This window comes from Nycticebus coucang, chromosome 5 (genome assembly GCF_027406575.1).
Source record: "Nycticebus coucang isolate mNycCou1 chromosome 5, mNycCou1.pri, whole genome shotgun sequence".
NCBI lineage: Eukaryota > Metazoa > Chordata > Mammalia > Primates > Lorisidae > Nycticebus > Nycticebus coucang.
In genome coordinates, this window is record NC_069784.1 from 71,962,100 (window position 1) to 71,989,279 (window position 27,180).

A 27,180-nucleotide genomic window follows, 5' to 3' on the forward strand; every position below is an offset into this window, starting at 1 on the left:
AGCTTCATCCAAGGTGAGGTTGGAAGGAGAAGAGCTCATCTCCAGTGGGACATGTCTCCACAGAATGTAATAAGATCAGGACTTTCATATACTGGTTTTCTCCTTCACGAGCCCTTGAGCAAAGGAAGATTTATCTGACTTATCTATGTAAAACTGGAAGTAGTCTACTTTTTCAATAACAGATGATCAATCTAGAATATTTTATATACTATTTTAAAATAATCAAAGGACAAAGACTATCATGCCAGGATCTTGAAACCAGGATTTTACTTAGAAGGGAAAAACAACCCTTTCATCTTAGGAGCGCACTACATTAAAATCAATGGAAACTCTTTCTCTGGAAGATTAGCAGACTATGTGTCATTGGAAATGGAGACAGGGGAAAAAACAGAGGAAATGGTGATGGCTTTTTATATCATTAAACAAAACATGCAAATCTTTGGAAATGGCAGCCTTTGAAACAATATATTTTTTCACATGCTCTTTTTCTTTTTTTCAAGGATTATGAGTCAGGGTTAAGAGAGTAATTGTGACAATATAAAAAAAGCATTGCTTTAGAGTCTCTAAGAATCAAATCATGCATAAGACAAAGATAATAAGTAATGTTTGCTTGTAGAAATGCAACTGGTCACAATTAACTGGAATGAAATTATTAAGATTAATCATCTTTGCTGTAATAATGTGGCACGTTCTGATTTTAAAACAACATGTGTGTATAGTAGAGGTTTTTAAGAGCTGTAACAAGTCTGTATCTAGGCTCAAGTTCACAATGCTACAGAATGAAGAAAAAGTGTCAACAAAAAGCAAAAGTAAATGAGGGAGTGGAGGCCAAGTTCTAGTTTTCAAAATGTCCTGTAGCATTTCTGGGCCACAGATTTCTCATCTGTAAACGAGTGTGATGGGTTGTACATTAGAATTACCTGAGAAGCTCCTAATAAATCTTGATTTTTTTATTATAAATTCTGATTTAATTAGCCTGGTATAGGCCACAAGCTGCCCCATAGTTTTCTAGAATGTTTCTTTTCCCCCTGCTCCCTTCCACGTGGACATGTCCCTGCTCCACAAGCCAAGACAAAGGGAAGGAAAAGGAGTTCATAGGTGGTTTCTTTAGGAGCTCTGATTAAAAGGTTTCGGAGGAAGAGACCTGCAATGAAGTTCTACGAATAGAGACTGGAGAGTTTAAATGCTTTCTCTTGATCCTTCAAGAGTGCACATATAGACATATAGATCCCAACATCTTTTCTACGTGGTTCAAGTGTAACTTTGAATATGACCTACGCTCAAGGAAAATCAAAACTGTCACACTGAAATAAAATGTGCCAATTCTAGCCAATATGTGAATTGTAAGTGTCAGTAATCCATAAACTACTTGAATGATAATTGTATGTTTTGTTAATGTAATGTAGTTTTGCACTATTGTATTGTCATATTTAAGCAAACTCTTAAAAATATCCTGAAACCTAATGCCAAATGTACAGTTTATAGGTTTGTGTTATTTCTATAAGGATTTAATTGCATTGTGCCAGTAGTTGTTTAATGCTATTAACTTTCTGTGTGTGTAGTATTGCAATGCAGACCCTATAGGGTTGTTTTAAGCACACTAATTAGTCATCTGGACTTTTATAGATAAAAATCACACATTGATCAGAAATCACTTTTATACTTATTTTTTTGTAGAGTATTTTTCCACACTTAAAGAAACATGATTATTTTATATCAAACATCAGCTTTTCTTTCAAATCTTATTTTAGTAGCTAATGCATGTTTGAAATAAGATGTGTTAGAAACTATATTATAATATTAATGTTGTGTTTATATTAGGTAAAAGAAAAATGCATGCCATTAGTGATTCCTGCAGCTTTCGGGGGGATTTACACTGCCAGCTCACACCGAGGCTTTGTGTCAATTTGTGTGTGTGATTCACATCCTTTCAAAAGTCTTTTTTAAACTTTTGGCAAAGTGAACATGTTATCTTACTGCTAAGGAGCCAACAGACAATGCTGCTTTCCTTTTTTCTAACTTTGCAGCATATTGTGGTAAATTCTCCCCCACCCCACCCCCACCCCCGACACACACACACATTTTTTTCTTGGAGTTTATTGTTGGCAATAAAATACAAATGATACAGTGTACTGTATAGCAACTTAATATTACAAAGCATGAAGATGTGAAAATATCATCTTAACTAGTTTTATTCTGTGAACACAGTATTCTGGCAGCTTTCTCAACCACCAAGAATGGTTTATCTTTTTCTACACTGCCAAAATCAGTACTACTGCCAGAAGGGAGAGAAACATGCTGGCCAGGAGTGCACAGCCCTGAACTGGGCAGTGTAGACAGTCAATCAGTGTCATTTGTACGGGAAATACGAAGTGAATCTAGCCTTTTAGGAAGTTAAGTAATTTTAAAAACAATATGAATTTAGGCTACAGAAGAGTCTTTACATGCTGATAATTTAGAGCAATCTTTTCAAATAACAAAAATTATTCCATTCAGTGAAGGGTTTGTTTTGTTTTGCTTTTTTGTTTGTTTGTTTTTCAGAAAATATACTTGTACTTTTGAAAGGGCTTAATTCTAAGCAGATAACGTGTGGGCCAATTATCCCCCACCCCCAATGAAATTAGTCATTTATCATTGTATATTAAGGACAGAACATAGCTCTTGGTGACTTAGAACACCAAGCATTTACACTGTTGGAAGGTAATTTCATTGCTATGTTATTAAAACAGTGGGAATCCTATTTATGCATTTATTTATTTATTTATTTACAGAAATAGATTGTTTCCTTCGGGTTTAATTTTAACAGCTTCAGTGATGTTAGCATAGTAAGAAAGGTTGACTCTAGCTACTATTCTAAGTGGAAATCATGCAACTGAGTCTTGCTTCATTCTGAAGGTAAAGCATTTACTCAAGTGACAAGTAGCCAGTCCTAATAGTGCCGAAGCCAACTTCACCTGCCAAATATGTGACATTTAGCTAATGCTAATCTGGGCTCTTCGTTTGCTACCATTTTGTTCCCTTCATTGATTCAACCTGTAAATAACACTCTATGGCAGCTAAGCAAATATTTTAATATAGCCATGAAAGGCATGATGCTATAGGAAATCTGTATATTTAACTATTTGGATAACTTGTATTTTCCACAAATTAAACTGGAGATGACATTTGAAATTTCCTTGCCTGAAAAATGCTATCACGATATAAATCCCTGCTTATGGATGTCTTTCTAGGCTTATAAATATACAGTGTGATTGCTAGAATTTTGTAAAATCTTGTTCAGCAATTAATAGTGATTTAAGCAATCTGTGCTAATAGCCCAAGGCAGAAATAAATATATAAAGAATTTGAGCCTGTATGTGTAAAAAGAAACTCTTCAGTTGTATTTCTTATATTCGATGTAAGTACCTCACTGATTTAGCATTGAAGTTCTTCCTTGGATGTGTAAATAATGATGTTCTATTCAGACCTAATGAATTCCTGTAATGTGAATATTTAAAATAAAAGAATTCCATTTGAATGTACATTAGTTAGTGCTGTTTACTTATAATGCTTACATTCAAAATAATTCTCTTGAGAAGATTCATTTTAATTACATGGAAATCTAGATTCTCTGCATATATTGAATTAAGATTTTAAACTAAATAAATATATTTTCCAGATTATGCACTCATTACAAATACCAAATCAGAAATGACAGCCAGTGTACATATGTAACTGTTCTACACTAGTTTGTTTTCTTACTTTCACATTGTTTTAATGGATTCAAGGCTGCAATTAGATCCACTAATGATTTAGGCTTGCATCCATTAATGATTTGAGGAATAAGAGAACCTGTCCAATTCTCTATTCTACGTATTTCCCTGATTGTTTTTATTCAGGCCTCTAGATTCAGCTAACATTAATATGCTAGTATCTCAAGTATATATAGATGTCTCCCTGTGCATAGACTGACATCTAACTTCCTGCAAATACATTAACAAGGACAGTCTTCTGTGAGGGGATTCCCACACCTAATCACCCCTAATCTTCCATTCACTGAAGGGCACTATTATAAATTATGTTTTCTAAGTCCACAACTTGGAAGTCATTCTTGATTCTTTCTTTTCCTTTTCCCCACATTGTATTGAGTGTGAAATATGTCCATTTCCTTCTGGTCCAATGCCATTGCTCCATTCAGCCAACAGCCATAGTGCTCCTTAACTAGTAATTTTTCTAAAGTTACACGCTTACGAGGATCTTTCTTTGGGCCTCTATTGTTTGCGGGATCAATTATTTGGCAGTATGTTCTATACTGAGCTTTAGCATTTGACTTATACCAAATATATTCCAGAAGTAAAACATTTCAGAGGTGTTCAAAGACTGAGAAAATGGGTAAGATAATTAGCATTTTCATGGAGGAAGTAAATTGTGAAATAGTCCTGGGATGAAGGAAGAATTTAGTTAGACGGCAGACAAGACTTGTGAAGATCTGTGAATACATCTTCCAGTGGGAATAAACACAAAGCCTTGGGAATAGGGTGCATTGGATACATCTGGCTGGTTTTAGTGGTACGTTCCTGAAGAATGGTACTAGACAAGGCGTTATTGAGTTTTCAAAAGGTCAGAATACGGAGTGTTTGACGCTCAAATTGATAGGTTTAGATCAGTGTAGTGGATTTGAAGCGAGTCTGATTGATTGGATTTATACTGCAACGTGATACGAAGTTATTGAAAATTTATGAGCAGGTGCACCGTGTGTGCACAGTCACAAAACGCATCCTATTAAAGCTCTAAATCATTAAAAAAATGTGAACTAGCATCATAATAGCTTATTCACCCTCATGACCAATTCCGGCGTGCTTTATGAACAGTATCTCCCTTTGGCTGAGAGAAGCAATGGGATGTGGTATCCCGAACCGACTGGGAGCTGGGGCTGGGCTGCTCGCATCCAACTCGCAGCCTTTTCACTTCCACTGGTGGCCTTAGGAGGGTTATTTCACCTCTCTTCACCTCAGTGTTGTTGTATGGAAGACAGGAATAACAACAACACCTTTCTTAGGTAAAATTGTCGTAACTATTAAATGAGTTAATAGGCATAAATTATTTACAAAAGTATCTGACAAAAAGAAGGACTTTACCTAACAATGGTGATCAGTGTAACCTGATGCTCTGTACCCTCAATGAATCCCAAGCAATAAAAAAAAGTAGCTGACACAGTAATTACTCAGTAACTTAACTCTGGTTTAAAAAACAACGCAAACATTTTTACAATACATCTTTCCTTCAGCTCCTCACTCTTAAACCATCTTCTAAACATACATTGTTTTCTTAAAAATTTAGATCTCCAGATCAATGCTATGTGCTTGGGTAGATGGAGATGGTGGCTTTCAACACAGAGAGGAGTCCAAGAACACGATCGGATGCTTCCTAGAAGCAGGAATGATATTGAATTTTTGACAACCTATGTTCAGTGATCAGGTACTTTGAAACAAAAACTTCCATAAAAAGCAGGCTCTGTTTTAGGAATTATTATATCTGAAGTAAGCTGGAGAAGATGGGAACTTAGAATTTATCATATTGCAAGAAGTCTGACAAGTGCTTTTTGAGCATGGAACCGCCTTGGCAAAAACTGAAAACTCCTTTCCAGGTGAGTGATGGATTTTTGTCCTCCTTGTCTTTTATTTCCTCTCTCTCTGACATTGCAAAAAGGACATTTTAAAGAATGAAATACCTTTAGTAATGGATATGTTGTCCTAAGTCAGCCGGGAAGTAAGCCCAGGTCCCAGAAGCCAGCAAGGACACAATACCTACAACACTTAGTCTGTAAAAGAGATCAAATAGATTATTCTTGAAGGTTCAGTGTCCCTCAGAAATTACTGCATTCTGCCATGATTAAATAATAAGCCCAAAAGCTATAGGTAGACCTAAAACTCAGGATTTTAATTATCCAAACATAATTACATTGGGCAGAAAAGCTATTTTTAGTCTATGAGTTTAGAATCATAAGAAAACATTTGTATGCCCATTGGCCATTTATTTAATATGTTAACATACATTATTTATTTGAGTAAGTGACCATGTTTATGAGTGATCATTCAAACTGAACATGGCAGCAAATCTAAGTCCCCAATTATGCTAGTGCCAAACATGAATTCCTTACTGTGCTTATGGAATAAAAAAATTGTATCAGTGGTCAGAAACATTTGAAAAATGCTTCAACAAAATATTCCTTTTTCAGGAATACAATGCCCTTTCATATATTAAAGTCCCTTAGATGTCCTTCCATAAAGGATATATTTTACTTTTATTTAACCCAGAATTAGAAGCTCTGTTTTTCTATAATGCTAATGTATAGCCCAGATAAAGTAGTGGTCCAAGTAAGGCCAGTTGCTTTTTGTTTTAATATAATCTGGGTCCAATATCATAAGACCCCTGTGTCTGACCACCCTTTTGAGGCCAGCCTTTCCTACTGGACTCCAATGCAGCCTGGTCTGGCCTGGACATGAATTTACATTCTGTGCTCACCCTGGAAATCAGCACCCTCTCTAGAGGAAACCTCAGCGGGCGACATAGTCACGACATGGGATCTACTTCAAGATTTGAGTCTAGACTGTCAGGATTAAACAAAAATCTTACAGTAGTTCCATCAGCTATTCACCAAAACACCCAAGACCATCCAATCCCTCATTAGACTACAGCAGAACTGTTTCCCTAGGACATTGTACAAAATGGCCAAGGAGACTAAAAGCCCATTTTATATCTTTTCTACTTGGGACTATTGAGAATAAAAATATTCTAACCCTGATTTCAGTACAAAACATATGACAGTGAATTCTACCAAACAAAGCTCTGGATCCTATTTATTTCTCCCTGTCCCCTTTCTAATCAATTTTAGCCTCAAATGACTCTTAGACATGGTCTTGGTCACTCTACAGACATGGGGAAATCTAGGAAAATCTGAGACCTAGAATCAGTTCTGCCAACTGAAGCAAAGAGGGCACTAGAGAGGTAGAACCTTTTAGATGCTAAAAGAAAGTCTATTCTGGAGAGTAAAATGTTCTACAGTTTCCACAAGTCAAGGCAGCAGACAACAGATGATATTCCAGGGACAAGCCAAGGATTAGTAGAAGGCAAAAAGGAGGAGCAAATTTATATCTACATATTTGAATCTACATATTTGAATCTAAGTACCAAAGCCAGGAGGCAGGACGCAGCCCGTATAGACTTCTCCATAAAAGGCAGGCACAGGTGTCAGGAAGAAGAGGTGAGGCAGGAAGGGGTGGCTGGGATCTGACTCACCCCTGGGGGAGAATCGCCAACAGCAGATGTGGATTCTGTGGACAAATGATTTTTATGCCCTGCACTAAATAAACTTTGGGGTTATCTATTTTTAAAAGATCTTTCTCTTCAACCTAAGCAAGAAGGATAAATCAAGAAGATAATTGTTTTCCTCATTTTATGGGTAGGAAAAAGTAAACAGCATCAAAATAATAATGATCATTTTAATGTAAAATCAATTATAACTAAAAAATCAAACTGTACCAATTCTATGTATATATCTGTTTGTATGTGTGAGTGTGTTAGTTTCTTAATTCAGTCTTTAAGAATTGTATTTCCACATGTAAATAGTGAGAATTTGGACAGCATGTAAGGTGGTCATCCAAATCTACCTTCTACTCAATCAGAAAGCAGATTATGTCTTAATGAGATCTAGAAATGAGAATGTTAATATAATTCTCACCCCGTATTTTAGGAAACTATGGAATCATTGTTTAAAGTTTCCAGTGAATGAAATCATTTTAAGATAATTTTCAATAAATTTGAAATAACCCCAAATAGCTTAAAGGAAATATACAAATGAAAATCTTTATTCCGGGCGGTGCCTGTGGCTCAAGGAGTAGGGCACCAGCCCCATATGCTGGAGGTGGTGGGTTCAAACCCAGCCCCGGCCAAAAACCGCGAAAAAAAAAAAAAGAACATTTTTATTCCATCCAAAAAGGAGGAGTAGACAGCCTTTCACAATTAATCAACTGTGGATTCACAAATGCTAGATAATTTCACAAGAGACACTTCCTTTATAGTCACTTAATTTGATGCTAAGTTATTTCCAGTTTGGCCCCAATTCATGCGATTTTCTTAACTCACAAAATGCACCATAGAGTCCTCATATTTAATTAGTTTCAATCAGTTAAAATTTTCTAATAATTAACTTGTTTATTAATATAATTTTAAAACAAAGTACAAAATTTACCATTTGATTAAAATAGCTTAGGCAAGTTGGTTAATAATTTCTAATGACACTATCTTTGGTTTTGTTAGTAAAACTATTTTCTAACTTCCAACTTTTAAATATGTTGACTAAGTGGATCACGTTTCTATTTAAGCCTCTAGATAAAGGGTCAGTGTTTTCAAAGTAATAACTATTTGTTCAATCCAGTTAAAATAAATCCCAAGTTTATATATTTTTTCTGAAATCTATAATTTCACATTGAAATCTATAATTTCTTCAAACTGTGAAGAAGTTGAGGCTTTATCAAATTCTTTTGTTGCAATACAATCTGTGACATAGGTATTTCTGGGGAAAAATGCTAATAACATAAGTCAGCATAGCTAAAAATAAGCCAAAAAGACAATGCCATGAAAGTATTCTTAATTGGCTTAGAGAATTCAAGGTGCTGGGTCCCTTGAGAGCTCTGGACTAGGAACAGGAAAGTGTCCAGGAATCTCAACAGTGCTCTGTGGATGCGGGTCTGACTTGTGAGCATGGGAGTCTGTGCCTGTGTCCTGATGTGTGGGGCTGTATGTGAGCGCACACATGCTCAGGTATGTGTGTGTACGTGGGTGGCATGTGGTAGAGGATGAGGGGTGCTTTTCCTCAGCTTCATGCTTTGTTCTTCTCTCTGGACATAAAATCTCTCCATTTCTTTGTCATGGAGGGAGATGACAAATTTTCAATCTTGAGCTACGTACTTAGATCTGGCCACATGCAGGTATTAAAGGTTTCCTGTTATCCTTCCTCTAGGAGAACACATAGAGATGGGAAGTTATTGATCTGGGCAGACTTCTCTCTAATGACCAGTGCAGCAAAATATACGTGACAGTCCTCTTAAAATTGGCATCCCACAGTGACCCTACTAGTTCTATTTGTAAATAAGTAAATCCTGATCAAATAAGTGTACACACAATTATAATAGTAAATGTACACTGAGGGTTCAGTAAGCCAGGCAGGATTAAAAGTATTTTTTATGTCTTATTTCATTTAATCTTCACAACACTACAGTTCTACCATTAACTCTGTTTTTCCCATTAGAGTGAAGTTGGGACATTCATCTAAGTTTACATAGCTAGAAAGTGGGAGAGCTGGAATTTGAGAACAGGTCATCTGACTTCAGGACCTCAATGCTCAACCACTAAACTCTACTGTTGAAAACATTGAGTTGAATGAGGCTGGGCCAATAATTAAGTGATCATTTGACTGATTTTTGCTATAGGATTTCTTACTACTTTTAATATGTTATTGTGAATTATGACTTTCTACTACATAATCATTAAAAAATTATTTTTATTTTTAAGAACATCTTTTGGGAAATATTGTTATGGTTTTTTTCTTTCTGGGTTGATAAAAGAACATATCAAAAACAATTGAATCATAGTAAGTAAAACCGGCCAAAGAAAATTAAGTATATTTATTTTCAGGTTTAGTTTTAATTAGGTATAGGATTCTCTTCAGGTAGACTCAATTTTAACAAATGTGTGAACATTAGTAGACAACATCAAATTTTCTGCAAACAATCCAACTTCTTAAATTATTTTTAAAAATCAACAGAAATGCAAATAAAGTAGTTCATTTTCAGACAAATAATTGGAAGCAAAATGTCAACTAGTTCATGTATTAGATATAAGCTTCAAGAATTTTTAGTTCAAAGAAAGAGTAATTTAAGAAGTTTATAATTTAGTTAAACTCCAGTGATGAATAACAAATTCAAAATGGAATCTAAAAAGGCAGTTCCTTCCTAGAAGTACTTTTTATGAAAGACAACAAGTATGCCCTCTCACAAAACGACAATTTGCTCATTTAATACACATTTATGTAGCATCTACTGAATGCAGAGAATTGTCTGCAGAGTTTTTTAGAAGACAATAGTGAACAGGATGTAAATTCTGTCCTCACACCTTTCATGGTATAGCCTCAGGTAGGTACCTGCTACACTCAGAAGAAACCACACTCAGAGGAGGGAAAAATATACGTAAGAAGATAAGAAGAGTCTCCAGAAAAGGACATGACATTTAACCTGGACAGGAGAGTTCTTTGGACAAGAAACAAGAAAAGAACACATCATGACTTAAGTGTAGAAAAGGGGAAGAAAAAGTAATTCCATTTAATCGCAGCCTCGTGCCTATGAAAGGGAGCAAGCAGTGAGAGATGGAGGGCTGGTGGAAACCAGGTAGTCCCTAAGCTAGAACCCACCCCACAGGTGACGGAGACAAGCAGAGTACAGCACGGGCTGTGATGCCTGGAGACTGTCCTCCTGCTTCCAGAAGCCATGCTCTCACTAGGGGTGATTTTTCTCCAGGGGACATTTGGCAAATTATGGAGACATTTTTAGTTGTCATAATTATTTCAATGTACCTCTTACTACTTACTTAATGTTGTAATAATTTAAAGGCTTCAAATTAACACTACATTTCACATTTAAGATAGTGACATTATAACTTCAACACATTGCTTATTGACATTTAAGGGGAAAATATTATGACTTTCGTTTCTAAAATCAATAGACTAAATGTTTCAGAACAACTCTTGAACTAAGAAGTTGCATGAACTACCAACATAACCTTTTGAAAATCATCAAATAAATGGTTATTAAGAGTTAGAAGGTCAAGACACTGGGAAGGATGTGAATTCAGTGATTTTAATAAGACCACTGGCAAAGTTTTCTTTGGGGGCATTACGCAATTATTAATTGGTTACCACCAAAAGCTAAGCTGCTTTTTTATTTTATGCATTTTTAACATCATCCCAAGTGTTGGGTGACAAAACTCAGCATCCGATCCTGCTAACCTTCACTGCCTGCCTTCAGCTGGGATCCAAAGAGCCAGATGCTGGTTTAAGAGGGAAGAAAGAACTAACCTTGCCAGATCATCTGAATAGGCCAGAAAACTTCATACCCAAAGCACAGTTTCAAGATGTACAGCCTAAAAGTGACCCCAGAGACCCAGCAGAAGCCATAAAAATCTTTTTTAAAGGAGACAAATCATCCTGAGCGACCAGTCATTTCTAAGGATTATCTTCCTGATATAATGTCCATTACACACACTCAGGCAAATGAGGACACTGATCATGAAGAAAAAGCAAGTAAAATTTTAAAAAAAGGGGGAGAGGGGGCAAGCAAAATAACTTCCAGAAAGTCGACAGAAACAGACCCAAAAGATCTCTGAGTGGAGGAAACAAGAGCTGGTAGTCTTGAGAAGCAAAAGCAACGAGCTGTCTTTGCAGAGCAGAGTATGAAACAGCAGGAGACAGAGAAAGCAGAGTGCTTGAGAGGGTCTGCAGCAGGTCCCCGGTGTTCAGATGAGTCGCTAGCTGAGTGCTGATCAAAACATGTGTGTGAGGAAAGTACCTAACACCCTCCCACTCCCGCCAAAAAAAAAAGGATTACCAAGTACAATCCTTGGAAATAATGCAAGCTTGGGACTAATTTGTGTTCCTACTAGCAAGTAAAGAAAAACCTTGACATTTACAGGACTTCCTGTGAGGAAGAAGGCTCAGAACATAGCCCTTCAGGAGGAAGAAATAGTAGTCTTAGAGAAAAGGCTGCTTTGACTCTGCCTGACAAAGCTTAAAAGAAAGTCTTAACACAGTCAAACCACTTCTAAGTAATTTAACTGTCCAAAACAAAGCTCAAGACTATTTACAGGAATTAAAAATATCTATTATCTAACAAGATAAAGTATACAATGTCTGGCATCAAAGCAAAAGCTAAATCCAAATTGAGCAGAAGAAACAAAATAATAAGAGAACAGATATCAAAGAAACAGAAAATGGAAGATATATAGAGAAAATCAATGAAACCAACAATTGATTCTTAGAGATGATTAATAAATTGATAAATTTCTGGCAGAACTGACCAGGGTAAAAAGAAAGAAGGCATAAATTGCTGACACCAGAAATGAGAGAAGTTACTGGACTACAGATTCTAGAGGTATGGAACATTCCCTCTAGAGTGAGGGAATATTAGGAACAACTCTACCAATAAATTTGACAACTTAGATGGAGTTGGAAGGCACTAACTACCAAAGCTCATTCAAAAAGAAAAAATAATACGAATAACCCAATATCCGTTCTCAAAATTTGAATTTGTAGTTAAAGACTTTCCCTCAATAAAATTTCAGATACAGATTTCTTATTTCCAAACTCTACCCAAACTCCTTCAGAAATTCAAGAAGATATATTCATTGTCTTGATTGCAGTGATAGTTTCACAAATGAACACATCACAACTTATGAAATTGTACCTTGCAAATGTATGCCAATAATATATAGATAATTTTTTTTTTTGAGACAGTTTCGTTTTGTTGCCCGTAGTAGAGTGCTGTGGTGTCATAGCTCACATCAACCTCAAACTCCTGGACTCAAGTGATTCTCTTGCCTCCCAAGTAGCTGGGACTATAGGCACCCGCCACACGTAGTTATTTTTTAGAGACGGGGTCTTGCTCTAGCTCAGGCTGGTCTTCAACTTGTGAATTCAAGCAATCCACCCATCTCACCCTCCCAGAGTGCTAGGATTACAGGCTCAATAATTTATTTTAAAGAATTTCAAAAATTACATTCCCAGTAAATAGGCAATGAACAATTTTCATAGGGATATGCCCAACATTTAATAAGAAAATGACAAGAAAACAATATTGAAATATTATTTAATAATTCTTACCAATTTTAAAAATAAAAAGACCAAATAAATGCTGACAAAGTTGTGGTGAAACTGGTCTATTCCACATAAACTGGTGGACTTGTAAACTTTTTTACTCATATGGAAAACAATACAGTAATATATTTCATTGACAGGTTTGTGGAAACTGCTACTTTAAGTGAAACCATGTATAACCAAACCATTTTCCCCCTTGTTGACATTATAATGAAATAATGTTGAAGGAAACAACATTATTTTAGGATTGTCTATACCTTGTTTCTCTTAAAGTTGCAGTTTCCAGGAGCCTGTTCACCCACATTAAGTGAAGAGTTACTGAATTTGACAACACATGATGTGTGTGTGTGGGTATGGGTGTCTGCACCTGTCTGTGTATATATCAGCTGTCATCAATAATTTAATGCTCATTTTTCCAATAGCTTTTAAAAACATGTTTCAAGAAAATTATTTCTAACTAAATCAAGATGTTTACTTTATAATTCAGAATAGAAAAAAATGGAAACAATTTAAATACTATCACAGTGGGAGAGGTTTTATAAATTGTGTTGTTGCTACATTATGAAACTCGTTGTAAGCCAAAGGAAAGTAAATAATTGAACAAGTGAAAACACAGATGTCAATATAATGCATATGTTATATTCACAACTATTTTTAAGCTTATGCTTATGAATGAGTGAGACAACAAAGTCTGGATATAACATCTCAAAATAGAAATAGTTTTGTTATGGCGAGGACAATATTGATGATTTTAAAAAGTTGATGTCACTGTTAACATTTGTTTTAACAGACAAAAGAGGCACTAGATTTAAATGTTTCTTACAAGGTAGATTTTCCTCTATTTTGAGTTATTCATTCTTTGAAATAATTTTCTATTAGTGATGACTAATTTGCACTGTTTCATCTGTATTCTCTCTTTTCTCTCTTAATCTCATCAGAGAGCTGAAGTGGAGACCTAATCAACAGACAGCGTGAAGCCCTAACCCAGACCATAACCTCGCTAACAGGATGTTTATCAGCTGAGCTAAGAGGCCACGATCAGGCCTGCAGGGGAGGCTGGGCATGAGGACTGAGATGCCTGCATTCTGTCATGTGTACTAAAAATAGTAGTGTTCGTAGAAAACTAACAAAAATGATAAAAAATACCAATAAAAAAATCTATGGAAAAATACACACCAAAACTTGCATCCTGCATCTTGCTTGGTCAGTTGATCTTTCCAAGAAAGGTAGATCCCTGAATATATTTGCTTCAAATTAAATCTTGTTTTTCTAAAAGTAAGACTCAGTCTTGAGATGCAGCTGTTTTTTTTTTTTTTTTTTTTTTTTAATTTCTCTCAAAATGAATGAAACACCTTCAGTGTCTCTCTATCTTCACTTACAGTGGCTTCATGACATAGCTCACCTTTGGAGAAAACTTAGAAAACATAGAAAAACCACAAAGTATTTACCAGCTCTGCTTATGGCTGAAGTGTTCTCTTTACCTGTATAAAAGCTTGTTTGAGCATGCTTCAAAACATTTTTTTACACTATGAAAAATCACTTAGGAACCAACTCTACTTGCCCATTTTTATATTGACATCATTTCCCTATAGTCTCATCACCTATAACCTAATTGCATTACGGAACACAAGTTCAAATCACTTCAGCTATTCTATTAAGTGATTTAACTCAACATACCATACTATAATATAATGCATGGCATTTTTTCTGCTGAGTTCACACAAGTTTCTTAAATCTTGCCATTTGTACATTTAGAAGACTTGTAGAAATTACCTAATAGAATATCTCTGAGAACTAAGAGAGTCCATGTATTAATAGTACTCAGCACAGCAAATATTTATTATCATTATCATTTTCTGTAGTGGAAAAATGATTTCTGGTAAACCAAATCTATCAGAGCTGGGTAGCTGTTTTAAACACTACTACATTGAACGTAGAAACACGATGAAAAACATTGTACTATACATTTGCATTTTGCCTCTCAACATATATTAAATTTGCCTTTGTCAGAAATATAATTAACTTGAAATTTTTTTTTTCATTCAGTATTCGGAAGAAGTTGACTTTTGAGGGGAATGTGTTGATTCTAAACTAATATTAACATTAGTGCTTATTTATTAGTTCCTAACACAAAGTTATCATTCAAAAATAATTGTTAAAATGAACTAAAAAATAACTTGAGAATACAAACAAAAGTTTAAAAAACATTAATCAATTCAAATTTAGAGTCAGAGTAGAGTCTATCCTGCCGTGGAATCTGGGGAAATTCTTGGCACACTTAGAGAATACTTTGATGACCACTAAGTCATCTCCTTCAAAAGTCATCGTGGAACAAACATACAGGCAGATACAAAAGTGAATAAACATATAAACATATAAATAATATAAAATATCAAATGGCTACATTAAAACAAATATAATCACTGCTTTGCAAAGCTAGAAATAATTTCAGCCATCATTAGATCTACTTCCTTCATTTTATAAATAAATTAGATAGAGTTCAGAGAAGTCGAATAACTCTCAGTTATACATTCATAGTTGGCAGAACTTAAATCCTAATACTGTGCTGCTTCTCCTCTTCTCCTTCTTCTTTTAGGTAAAACAAAATTGTTCTGTTACCCAGACTGGAGTACAATGGCATCATCACAGCTCACTGCAACCTCCAGCTCCAGGCTCAAGTGATCCCCCTGACTCAGGATCCTGAGTAGCTGGGACTACAGACACTGGTCATCAGGCCTGGTTAATTTTTGAATAATTTTTTCCTTTTTTTGCAGAGACAAGGATTTGACAATGTCACCCTGACTGGTCTCAAACTTCTGGGCTCAGGCCATCTTCCCACCTCAGCCTCCCAAAGTTCTGGGATTATAGGTGTAAACCACTGCACCTAGACCCGTTCATCTTCCATGTCATGTCAAGTAAGAGAGAGCAAAAAATGGAGCATGCTACAGATATATAGGCAATGATCAAGATTAAAATGTGATTTGTAGACCAAAGCACAAAAGATATGTTAGAACAGATTTTTCTTCTTCCTTTGTTAAAAAATCAATTATATTCATGAGTAGCCAGTGGCAAATTAAAATGTCTTATATACTACATGTTGACCCCCATTATTAATTTTGTCTTTTGAGCCAAGTTTCAGTCAAAATTTCTGTAATTATAATTAAAACAATCTTTAAATAATTATTTATGATATTTTGTGACCGTACATGGACAGTCAAAATGATGAAATATTTTATCTTCACTCATCCTCCATGCTTTCATTATTAACTAGAAGTAGATCTTCTATTTGCATTAAATATGTATTATATATGGAAGTATTGATAAAATAACACTCTTATTTAATAAATAGTGTTCATTTAATTCTTCACCATAGAAAATACGTTCAGTAAAAGGAAAAAAAAGGGATAAGCTCCAAGCATTAATCCAAGTGTCTTTTTCTTAAGAGCTAGAAGAGATTTCAGAAATTATCAAGTTTCAGTATCAATTTATTAATGAAGAAACTATGACCCAGAGATTATTCACAGCTGTAGGGCTATTAGAGCAAGAACAGAAATACAATTCTTACAACTTGCTTATTCTTTTCAGAGATGGTTGAATATATTTTAACAGATGTATCTGAAAAGCCCCAAGGATCAGGTTCTCAAGTTGATAACTGCAAAACTATAAATCTTGAATGATTTTATTGATGTTACCCAAAGGAAAACATTTTAATCTAATTTTGGAAAGTATAATAAATAAATTAAAATCTCAGGTACTTGCAACAGAGCTTATCTCAGCTTCCCACCTTAAACAACATTTACTGTATTTATTAATGCAGATCTCATTGTAGAAGAAAGCACAAACCTAACAATTGCAATAAAATAAGGTGATAATAAAAATGAGAGGATAGGTGGAAATAAATGTTTTATAAGAAGCTTGATGTACCAAAAACAGACATGCCATTTTTTGAAAAGGAATAAATACATTATGAATGTGGGTAGTTATAATGGACTAAAGACAAATTCAAGGAGCATAATTTACTAGAAATAAAAAACATGGCATATTTAACCACGCATAGAGAGTCTTCTTTCATGCATATAATTAGTCTGGAGGTTCTGATGGGTAAGAGAAATGAAAATAAAAAGACATCTTTAATAAAAGATAAAGAATGTCACTTTTTGCTCCAACACCAGATGGCAAAGTCAATAAGCATGGGACTTCACATACACCAAGGGTGCCAAGCTCCTTAGGTATAATAAGATGAGGCAAAAATTCTCTATAAATGCCCCAGGTTAGCAACACACACACCCTCAACAGAGGAAGAGACTGGGAGTGGCAGAGGAGGCACATGGACAGACGTTACATACATTCACTTGTTTCATAGCTTCCAACAGTCACCATGCATCTCTCCTTGTTCAGGACACTTCCCAATTTTATTTCAGTCTACCCCATCATGGACTAATGGTTCAAGATTCTAAAAATGTGTCCACATCCCAGTCATTTAATTTAAAACCTATCCGTATCACAAACTTAAAAGGAGTGAAGCAATAAACGTCATAAGAAGCTAGAATAAAAGAAAAGATATCAAACTCTGACAGATATCCATCTGGCCACCAAAGCTGTCTCCGTAAGTTCCTTAATACCAGAATTCAAAGACTGGTGTTTGACTTTGGAATGACTTAAATATGGTTAATTTTTCAGATATGTAAATAGCAGGTTATTTTCATTCTAAGTTTAATTAATTGGCCTAAAATTAATAAATATGTATTTTGACCAGATGTTCATTGGTATTATGGCAAATTATAATTCATTTACTTCCAAGTTGTCTTCACATACAGGCAACAGGGTTAAACAATGCAGACACACCACATTCTGACACCATGGATTGTTTTAGGATAAGAAAACCAAACCTTCTTTGACTCGGAATGGGCTGAAGTACACATCATCTATCACTGTATATCACTAAAAATTCAGAGTGTGTCCCCATATGATCAGTTTTCTTACAGCCATGGAGAACAAATTAAAACAACTTATTTTCAGATGAAGAAACTGAAGCCTAATTGGAGGACGTGTGTGGACCCCACAAAATCAACAAGAAAGAAATTAAAAACAGTCTTCCTTGTGTTGTGAACATTCCAAATCCTCTTTTATAGCATTTTGAAAATATATTAAAAATTCCATAAATATGTATGATTGTCACCTGTCAACTAAAAATAAAAGAGGAAAAACGTTTCCCAACTACATTGCTGAGAACTGACCCACAACACCTCGTTCAGCGGCTCACATCAGTCAGCGAGGTGGTTGAGTTTCTCCATTCATTTTTGATCTGGTAACCTTGAGATTTTACACCACTTAAGTTTTATTACCTGGAAATTACATCTAATTTATCTCCACAAATACATTGGAATCGAATAAACGTAATGTAAATCAGTAATCAGGTGGCTTTAAGACCTCCTTTAATTAGATCTGTAGTAATTTGCCTAGCAAATATATCACTGTGCAATCAAATTAATGTATATAATAATTCTAAAGGGGCTCCTTTGCCATTGGGAGGCTGTAGGTGTGCTGCATAGCAAGTAGTGTCAAGGTGCTCCCTGGTCTGCAGCTTTTACAGTGAGTGAGTTTTCTTCTTTAGGGAGTTAGTAACTAACTTTTGTTCCACGCATGTTCCCCCTCTTGAATGGGTAACCCAAAGCCACAACATGCCAAAGATTTCCCATGTAGCTTTTAAGTTATGTCTTCTGCTAGAGATGTCTTGCCCCAGCCCACAAGGCTTTCTGTTGTTAAAAATTCACATGGATGTATTTATAAGCTGTCTCAAAGGGCTCCTTTGTCAGTCCACCTGACAGGGATGATGACAGAAGTCCACAGAAGGTGAAAATTGATCAATGGCTCTTCCTTGTAAAGACATTCCAATATAGAGGCAAGAGTATCCAGTAGGTGATCCTGAGCACTGAAGCCGTATAAGCCCACACAATGCGGGGTCATGTGGAGAAGGAGCGGGTCTGTCTTCAGCTCCAAACGCATTTGCAATCTGTCTTTCCACTCCTCATAGCCGTCTTTAGTAAAATGGAATTAATACTGCATCTTTCACCATAAATTAATAATGCTATTCTTTTCTTCAAAGACCTTTACTCCAAAATGCTCAACACATCATATTCTGTCCACACCAGAGTGTTTTAATTTGTCTCTACTGGCAACTTGTTCAAAGGATACTCCAGGACCACATTACTATGACGACTACTGCCTGTATTTAAAATTACCATTCGTAATGTGAGTACCCCATATTTACAGGTCTTCATTTGTTATCCTACTTAATACTCAAATTTTAAAAAAATAACCTGTGTGAATATTTTAGCCCCATTTTTCAGATGAAGAAACTGGTTTTCAGACAGGTTGTGTAAACCTCTTGGCTAGCTGGCTGACAGAGCACAACCCAGATTTATCCAGCTCCAAGGACAGCATTGCACCTGTTCGGCGATGCGTGCCTGGTCCACAAGATGTCCGAAGTAGTGTCCTATATTAGGGTTTAAGGATTCTGTTTATATCCACTTCGTTCCGTTATAAATTCAGCAAGTATTTTCGGAGACTTCTTCGTGGCAGGCAAGAAATAAAGACAAGCGACACAGTGAGGAGGAAAACAGACCGGGATCCTACCTCGCGCGTTGACAAACCCGTAGTCACACTAATACATAGAAATTCGTGGCTGTGACAAATGCCAGGAAGGAAGAATGGGTATCTCTCAGGAAAATAGGTATTTGCTGCACCCCGAGGGGCAGTAGGGAAAAGGCATTTTTAAAGACTGGAGAAAGGCCCGCTGAGCCAGGCTCGGCTGCGGCAGATGAGGCTGAGTGAAAGCATGTGAGCGCTGGGAAAAGAAGAACCTGCCACCGGGAGGAACCGCCCTGCTGCAAAGCAGAACTTCTTAGGCCGCCCCCAGGAACCAGCACAACCCTCACCGCTAGGTTTGGAAGGATAAATTAATAGTCTAAGCGTGCCCATATGGAAATAGAAATTGTAATCACTCCCCAGCCCCATAGCCAGGCAGCAGAAGGACTGAGTGTTGAATTCAGGGCAGCCTCACCTGAAAGCCAGCACCGCAACACCACATTCCTCTGCCTCGGAATCTGTCTGCTGGGTCGGCCGCTTCCGGAAAACACACGCAGCTGTGTATCAGCTGAGACTATTCAGAGCTGATCAAGAGCTGCTCTGTGACAGGGCTGCACTGAAACACCTCATCAAAAGATGAGAGCCAAAGGATCAAAGGATGAGGGAACTACCAGAAGTGCAGATCATTTTTTCCAAAATCATCACTGACACGAAATAATGCATGAATGTGAAGTGTGAGAAATCTATCAGTCCTCGCCTCCTGTTTTTTTCATGCTCACCTCCAACTCCACGCATGCCTTTGGAGAGATCTGCTGTAATCACCTCAGTCCCAGGGAATGCTGACAGTTTCATCTCCCAAACTGCTGCAGACTGGAAACCCAAACACATACAAATTAACTAGGTCCCTAAGTATGAATATAACCGCAAAGGTTTCCATGTGAGATAGAGCAGCTCTGCAGCTGCCGAAATATAAGATGAACTCGGAAATGTGGCTCACTTTGGTGGAGATTTTCAAAATATCACAAAACTAAAATGAAAGTGTTTATTCAAGATCCACATCCACTAGGACTTTGTACAAAAATTCCTAGTCAGAAATCCTGTGCTCTGGGCAAAATATCTTCTAAAGCACAGCCCAGTGGTGTTGGGATCATGCCGAGGCTGCCTCAAACTCATTGTTTTGTTCCTGTGGAGACCCACCAACCAACCTGCAAGCCTTCAGATTAGTGCTTTTGCTGCAATGACCTTTCTTCCTATAGTCATTTCTAAAAGGCTTCCTCATTCCTTAAGGTCCAGTGTAAATAATGAATATTTTAGCAAGCATCCCAGATGTCCTAGTCAAGATTATTTTTTCCTCTCCTCATTGCCATGAGACTTTTTTCTACTTTTGCTATTAGACTTATCCCAATGTGACATACTAGAAATCTGTGCTGTCTCTTCTATTCACTATCAGCAGAACACCAGAAGGTCACAAAAGGGACTTTATCCACCCTCCCCCAACACAGAAGAGTGTACTAAGACTGTATTTGTTGACTTTAGGTTTTCTTATTTTAAGAAACTAATTCTTATGGCCACACATTTACTTTCTTATTTATAACCGTTTGTCTTCTGTATGTGACTTTTAGAGTTGTGTCCTATAAATCTGTAGTCCCCAAACCCCAGACTGTGCACTGCTACCCGTCAGTGGCCTGTTAGCAATTGGGCACCACAGGTTGAGGTGAGCAGTGGGCAAGTGAGCCGAGCTTTATATGTATTTACAGCCGCTCCCCACTGTGTGCGTCACAGCTGAGCCCCGCCTCCTGTCAGGTCCGCAGCAACAACAGCAGATACTTACTGTGGGACTTATTCAACCTGCTCAATAAACTCAATCTTTTACTTCAGGGAAAAAATAATAATGGTGTTCAATTCGGCAGATAATGTGGCTGCATTGAAAGCCAAAATGGAATTATGGGGCCATGAGTGAGCATTGGGATTTTTGATATGTTTCAAAAATTTAGCAGAGATTTTGAAAGAGACTGGGCCAGGGTCATCTACTTCAGCTTTCGGAAGAGTTCAAGCATTACTTCCCAGCCACAAAAACCCTGGAACTGGGGAGGAATGGATCTTAACCCTTTTTTAAATGAGCCAGGTGAATGGACTTTGTCCATGCTAGAAGAGTATCAACTGCTTGTGATCACAAATGACGGTAGCCTGAAAAGTATGTTTGAGACAACTTCAAATCGCCACGTATTTTGGAATAAAGTTAAGGTGGTATATTCAGAAATTGCTGCAATAACACTGAAAGCATGCTTCCATTTCCAACATCCTGTCTCTCCAAAGCAGGGTTTTCTGCAGTGACAGCAAACAAATTAGATTACAGAGTAGACTGGACATAAGTGATACACCTCAAGCATCACTGTCTCCCATTCCTCCAGATGGGACAGTCTAATTACCTGAAAACAAGCTTAGGGCTCCCACTAATTATGCCTTATAGTGAGTTGTAGAATTATTTCATTATATATTACAATGTAATAATAATAGAAATAAAGTGCACAAAATGCAATAGGTTTGAATCATTCCCGATGATCCTCCCATCCCTCCCATGGAAAAATTGTCTTCCATAAAACTGGTCCCTGGTGCCAAAAAAGTGGGATGCCACTGTTATAACTGAAAATTATGATATGGTTATCTTAATGATTGCCAAATTCTTTATTGTATCCACATAGTATCTACCATAATTTATTTAGCCAACCAAATTCTGAATATCCACACACAAAAAAACATATAAGAGACTAAACTCTAGTCACACTAGATTAATCTCTAAATTACAGGCACCCCTGCATGTTCATAATTTTGTCCCTCTCTCTAAACTGTTGACTGACTAATGTTGCTTGACTAATTGTGGGTTAGAATCAGAAACCCAACAATTTCCCAGAAGTATTTGGAACACAAAACAAAATAACCTCTAACAAAGTATATCCAAACACTTCAGATATTCTTTCCTTTCCTTTTCTTTCTTTTCTTTTTTTAAGACAAGTTCCTGCTCTGTGGCCTTGGTAGAGTGCAGTGGCATCATCAAAGCTTATTGAAAACTCCTGAGCTCAAGCAATCTTCCTGCCTCAGCCTGCCAATGAGCTGGGACTACAGGTGTGCACCACCACAGCTGGATAATTTGTTCTATTTTTGTAGAGACCAAAGGGTCTTGCTCAGCTTCCCAGCTTGATAGGATTACAGGCATGAGCCACCATGTGGAGCCTATAGATGAGCTATTCTCAACCTGTGAGTCATGACCCCTTTGTAACAAGAAAATACATCCTGCATATCAGATATTTACATTACAATTCATAACAGTAGCAAAGTACAGTTATGAAGTAGCAACAAAAATAATTTTATGGTTGGGGGTCACCACAACATGAGGAACTGTATTAAAGGGTCACAGCATTAGGAAGGTTGAGAACCACTGCTAAAGATGATAAAATTAAAGGCAGAAGAACTCAAAAAATTGTAAAATACTTATCAATGAAGAAGTCAGGACAGACTCCAGTTTGCTGCTCTCAAAGGTGTGATATTTATAAAATATAAAATGTTGGCTTCAATAACTCAAGAAGATATTTCCACAATTCTGGTATATTTTTTGTAAGTATTTCGCTTTGCTATTATCAATTTTATTGGGATGTAGTTTATGAGCCCTATTTTAATTATACATGTCTATGAGTTTTGAAAACATAGACATTTGTGCAGCCACTACAGGGAGTTATGGAGCATTCCACACTCACTGAAACATTTCCTCAGGCCTCTTTGCAGTCCATACCCTCTCCACTTTCCAGGCCCAAGTGACCACTCATCTACTTTCTGCCATCGTAAAATAGTTTTACTTATTTCAGACTTTCATTTAAATAAAATCACCTGGCATATACTTTTTGTCTGGTTCTTTTTGGTTAGCATGTTTTTTGAGATTATTCATGTTGTTGCTTATATCAGTAGCTCATTTTTTTAATTAGCAAAACTAGACTTTTATTTGGATTTCACAGATTTTTTCCATTAAAATCAACTGATCATTTGGAAGGATAAATTAATTGCACTGGTCTGGAAAAAGCATAGCTATGAAGACAGACGAGTGGAATTTGAACTGCTATTAATTCCTAGTTTAACTTACACAGGCTGTGCATGACTTTAGAAACTTTGTTAACCCCCATGAACTTCAGATTCCTTATCAGTGTAGTAAGGCTGACAACCCACAACCCAGAGTGGTGTTTAGATTAATAAGATAATGTGTATCCATGTTTAACTTCCACAAGAACTCAATAAATTATAGCTAAATGAAATTATAAACTAAGGAGAAAATACAGGGTGTCTCCAAAGTTGCCCCTGAAGTCACTATGCATAAGGAAAATGGAAATTTGTAGCTAAATGTACTTTGTATACAAAGTTTTCACTACAGAACTTTAGAAAAAGTTACAAAATATACTCTGTATTTGGCCACCACTTTGTAAAATTTTGTAATGAATATTTTGTAAATAAAGGTATATTTAGCTATAATTACCCATCTTCTTTATATATGGTGACTTCTAGGACAGAGTAGACTAATATAAATGACATGAAACACTAAGAACCCACATAAGGTAAAGACAACAAAAGTGACATCATTCTTTTATTAAATTAACAAATACTTATTGAATGATTACTTTGTGCCAGAAATTGGTGCTAGGGTTTCAATATTACCTCTACAAAACTTACAAGCTGATACAAAACAGAAAATATATTAATATTTTATGTAAGGGGGCCAAGTGGTAATGGGTATAATGAAGAAAAATAAAGCAAGCAGGTTAAGGAGACAGGGTTAGAGGATGTTACATGCCATGACATTTGCACACTAAGTATCTGTCTGAATGAATTAAGGAAGCAAGTCATGGTTTGGATGAAAGCATTCAAATTAAAAAGAAAAGGAAATTAAAATGCCCCAAAGCTGGTGTGAGTTTACTATGTTTGGAGCAAAGTCAAGGAGTCCTTCAGGACCAAAGTAAAGAAAACAAGGAAAAGAATCACAGGAAATGCAATGGAGAAGTAACAAGAGGCCCATCTGTGTGAAGTTGTACAGACACTGCCAAGATTTTGAATTTTATTCTAAATATGATGGGCCACAAGATATTCTTTTAGCAGGAAAGTGACATGACCTGATTAATGGCAGAAGAGATATAAAGAGAAACACATCCAGGTAGAACACACTATTTTTTTTTTTTAAGGTAGATGCAAAGTAAGGGAAATCTAAAAATGTCAGAAATAATAAAAATCTATGCTTTGAGCTTTGGAGCTGCACTTGCCCTGTAATTGTCTGCCTGTCTCTGGAAGATCGGAGCTGAATGTACTGAGGATAGGACAAAAACCAAAACAAGCAAACAAACAAAAACTAGCAGGCTAAATGGAGATAAACAAGAACGTTGAAGGCCCAACAGTGTAGCACACTCACTGCGTCAAAATACCAGAAAATAAAACATCGAAGGAGGAGACTATTGAGGCAAGACAAAGACTTGAATTTGATCCTGAGTATTATGGCAACAAAGAAAAAAAATTACTCATTGAGTGTTGTAAACCAGCACGGGGAAGGGGAGTGACCCAGAGTGGAATTGGTGGGGACTGAAAAATACAGCATAAGAGAAGAGACAGAAACAAAGGATGGGACTGGGAGGACTGACTGAGCTGAGGGCTACAGCCAGCATCGAAGCACAAAATCAGCTTAATTTTATAGTATCTGTATAGGGTTGTTGGGGAAGTAGATAGACAATATGGGGAAATAGCATAAACAAAAAGCATAGTTTTGGTCTTATAGTACAATAGGAAAATGTAAATAACTTTAACAAAGACAAATCATCTTGTTAATGGCTTCTATTCAACTTTGTTAACATATGACAAGAAGCAAGAAGGGAAAGATCACGATGATCCCAGCATAGTTAACAAAACAAAGGAAGAACTATGTGACTTAGTGGTTACTACTTAACTTTGTTAGCATATGACAAGGAGAGGCAAGAGAAAGATTAGGGGGTCTCTGCATAGTTAACAAGACAAAGGAAGAACTATATGACTTCTGGCAAAGGGAGCATGAAGAAAGGAATATGGCTATTTTGGGAACAGAGGAGAAGCAGTTGGGGGCTCATTCCCTGAATGTTCCCCAGGCTGTGAGGGCCTTGCCATCTCACAGCCTGCTCTCCACAATTGAGGTTACAGGCTCACATCCACACAGGCTTGGCTCTGGTTTCATGCTAGCTAACAGCCCAAAAAGCACAAATGAAAACTTTACCACCAATTTTCCTGCTCGGTCCACGCACCAGGCAGAAGTAAGTGAGTGAAGATACATGGAACTCAGGATGCAAATAATTCTCACAAAGTTTCAAGGAATGTGACCTCACTATAAAAATTTACTGAGATATAAGAAGTCAATAATATGATCATTAACAATAAAACAAACTGTAGAAAGAAGAAGGAACATATTAGCATTGCTCAGTACTTTAAATATAAAATAAATACTTTTGCTATGTGCAAACAAACTAAGGAGAGAAATACAAGCATGATGAAGGAAGAAGAATATCAAAATTTACAGGTAGACATGAGAAAACGTAACAAACAAATAGAACTGTGTGACAAAAACAGACACAAGCAAGGTCATGGATTAACTGCATGCTAGAAAGTTCTAGGAGAAAACTGGAAAAATCATCTAACAATATTACAAAACAGACAACACAAAGACAAGCAGATTAGATTTGAACTTGGAAGAAGAGCAAGGACTAATAAAAGATTAATTGAGAAGGAAAGAATGGTAAAAGATGAAGGTTGACAATTTTCCAGAATTAAAGAGTACAATTTGCAAACTCAGAAACTCTAATAAAACCTAAGCAAGAGAAATTAAATATAAACACATAACAAGAAATAGCATAATGCAAATAACAGAATACAAAAGAGAAGAAAATATTACAAGCAGCTTTATTTTTTTCTTTTTCTTTAGTTTCTCTTTTTTTAGACAGAGTCTTGCTATGTCACCCTGGGTAGGATGCCAGGGCATCATTGCTCACAGCAACCTCAAACTCCTAGGCTCAAGCAATCCTCTTGCCTCAGTCTCCCAAATAGCTGGGGCTACAGGCACCCTCCATGAGGCCCAGCCATTTTTTTTCTATGTTTAGTAGAGACAGGGTCTGGCTCTTGATCAGGCTGGTCTTGAACTCCTGAGCTCAAGCAATGCACCCACCTCAGCCTCCAAAGTGCTAGGATTATAGGTGTGAGACACTGCATCCAGTTTAGGAGCAGCTATTAATTTTTTAACTTATACAAAGTTAATACAAAGTAAATATAATTATCCTGAAAATCAATTTCTCAATACTTTATAATAGAAAATGAAAGGCTATAATTATAGATATGAGAAAAATAGTCAAGCTAAAATTTTGTACTGTCAAATAATCTTTCAACAGCAGGATTAAAGTATAAATATTTTCAGACTCCCAAACAGAGAGTTTACTACAAGTGGTTCATAAAAATTATTTCTAAGGAATCTACCCAAGAAAGAGAAAAAGTGATCAAGAAAAAAACATCAGGGATTTTAAAAAATGGTATATAAACAAAAATGGGAAATTGAGTAATGAAACCGTACAAGTACTGACTACATTATAAAAATTATAATACCATAGCTATACATAAGATAAACATATTCCACAGTTTACATATAC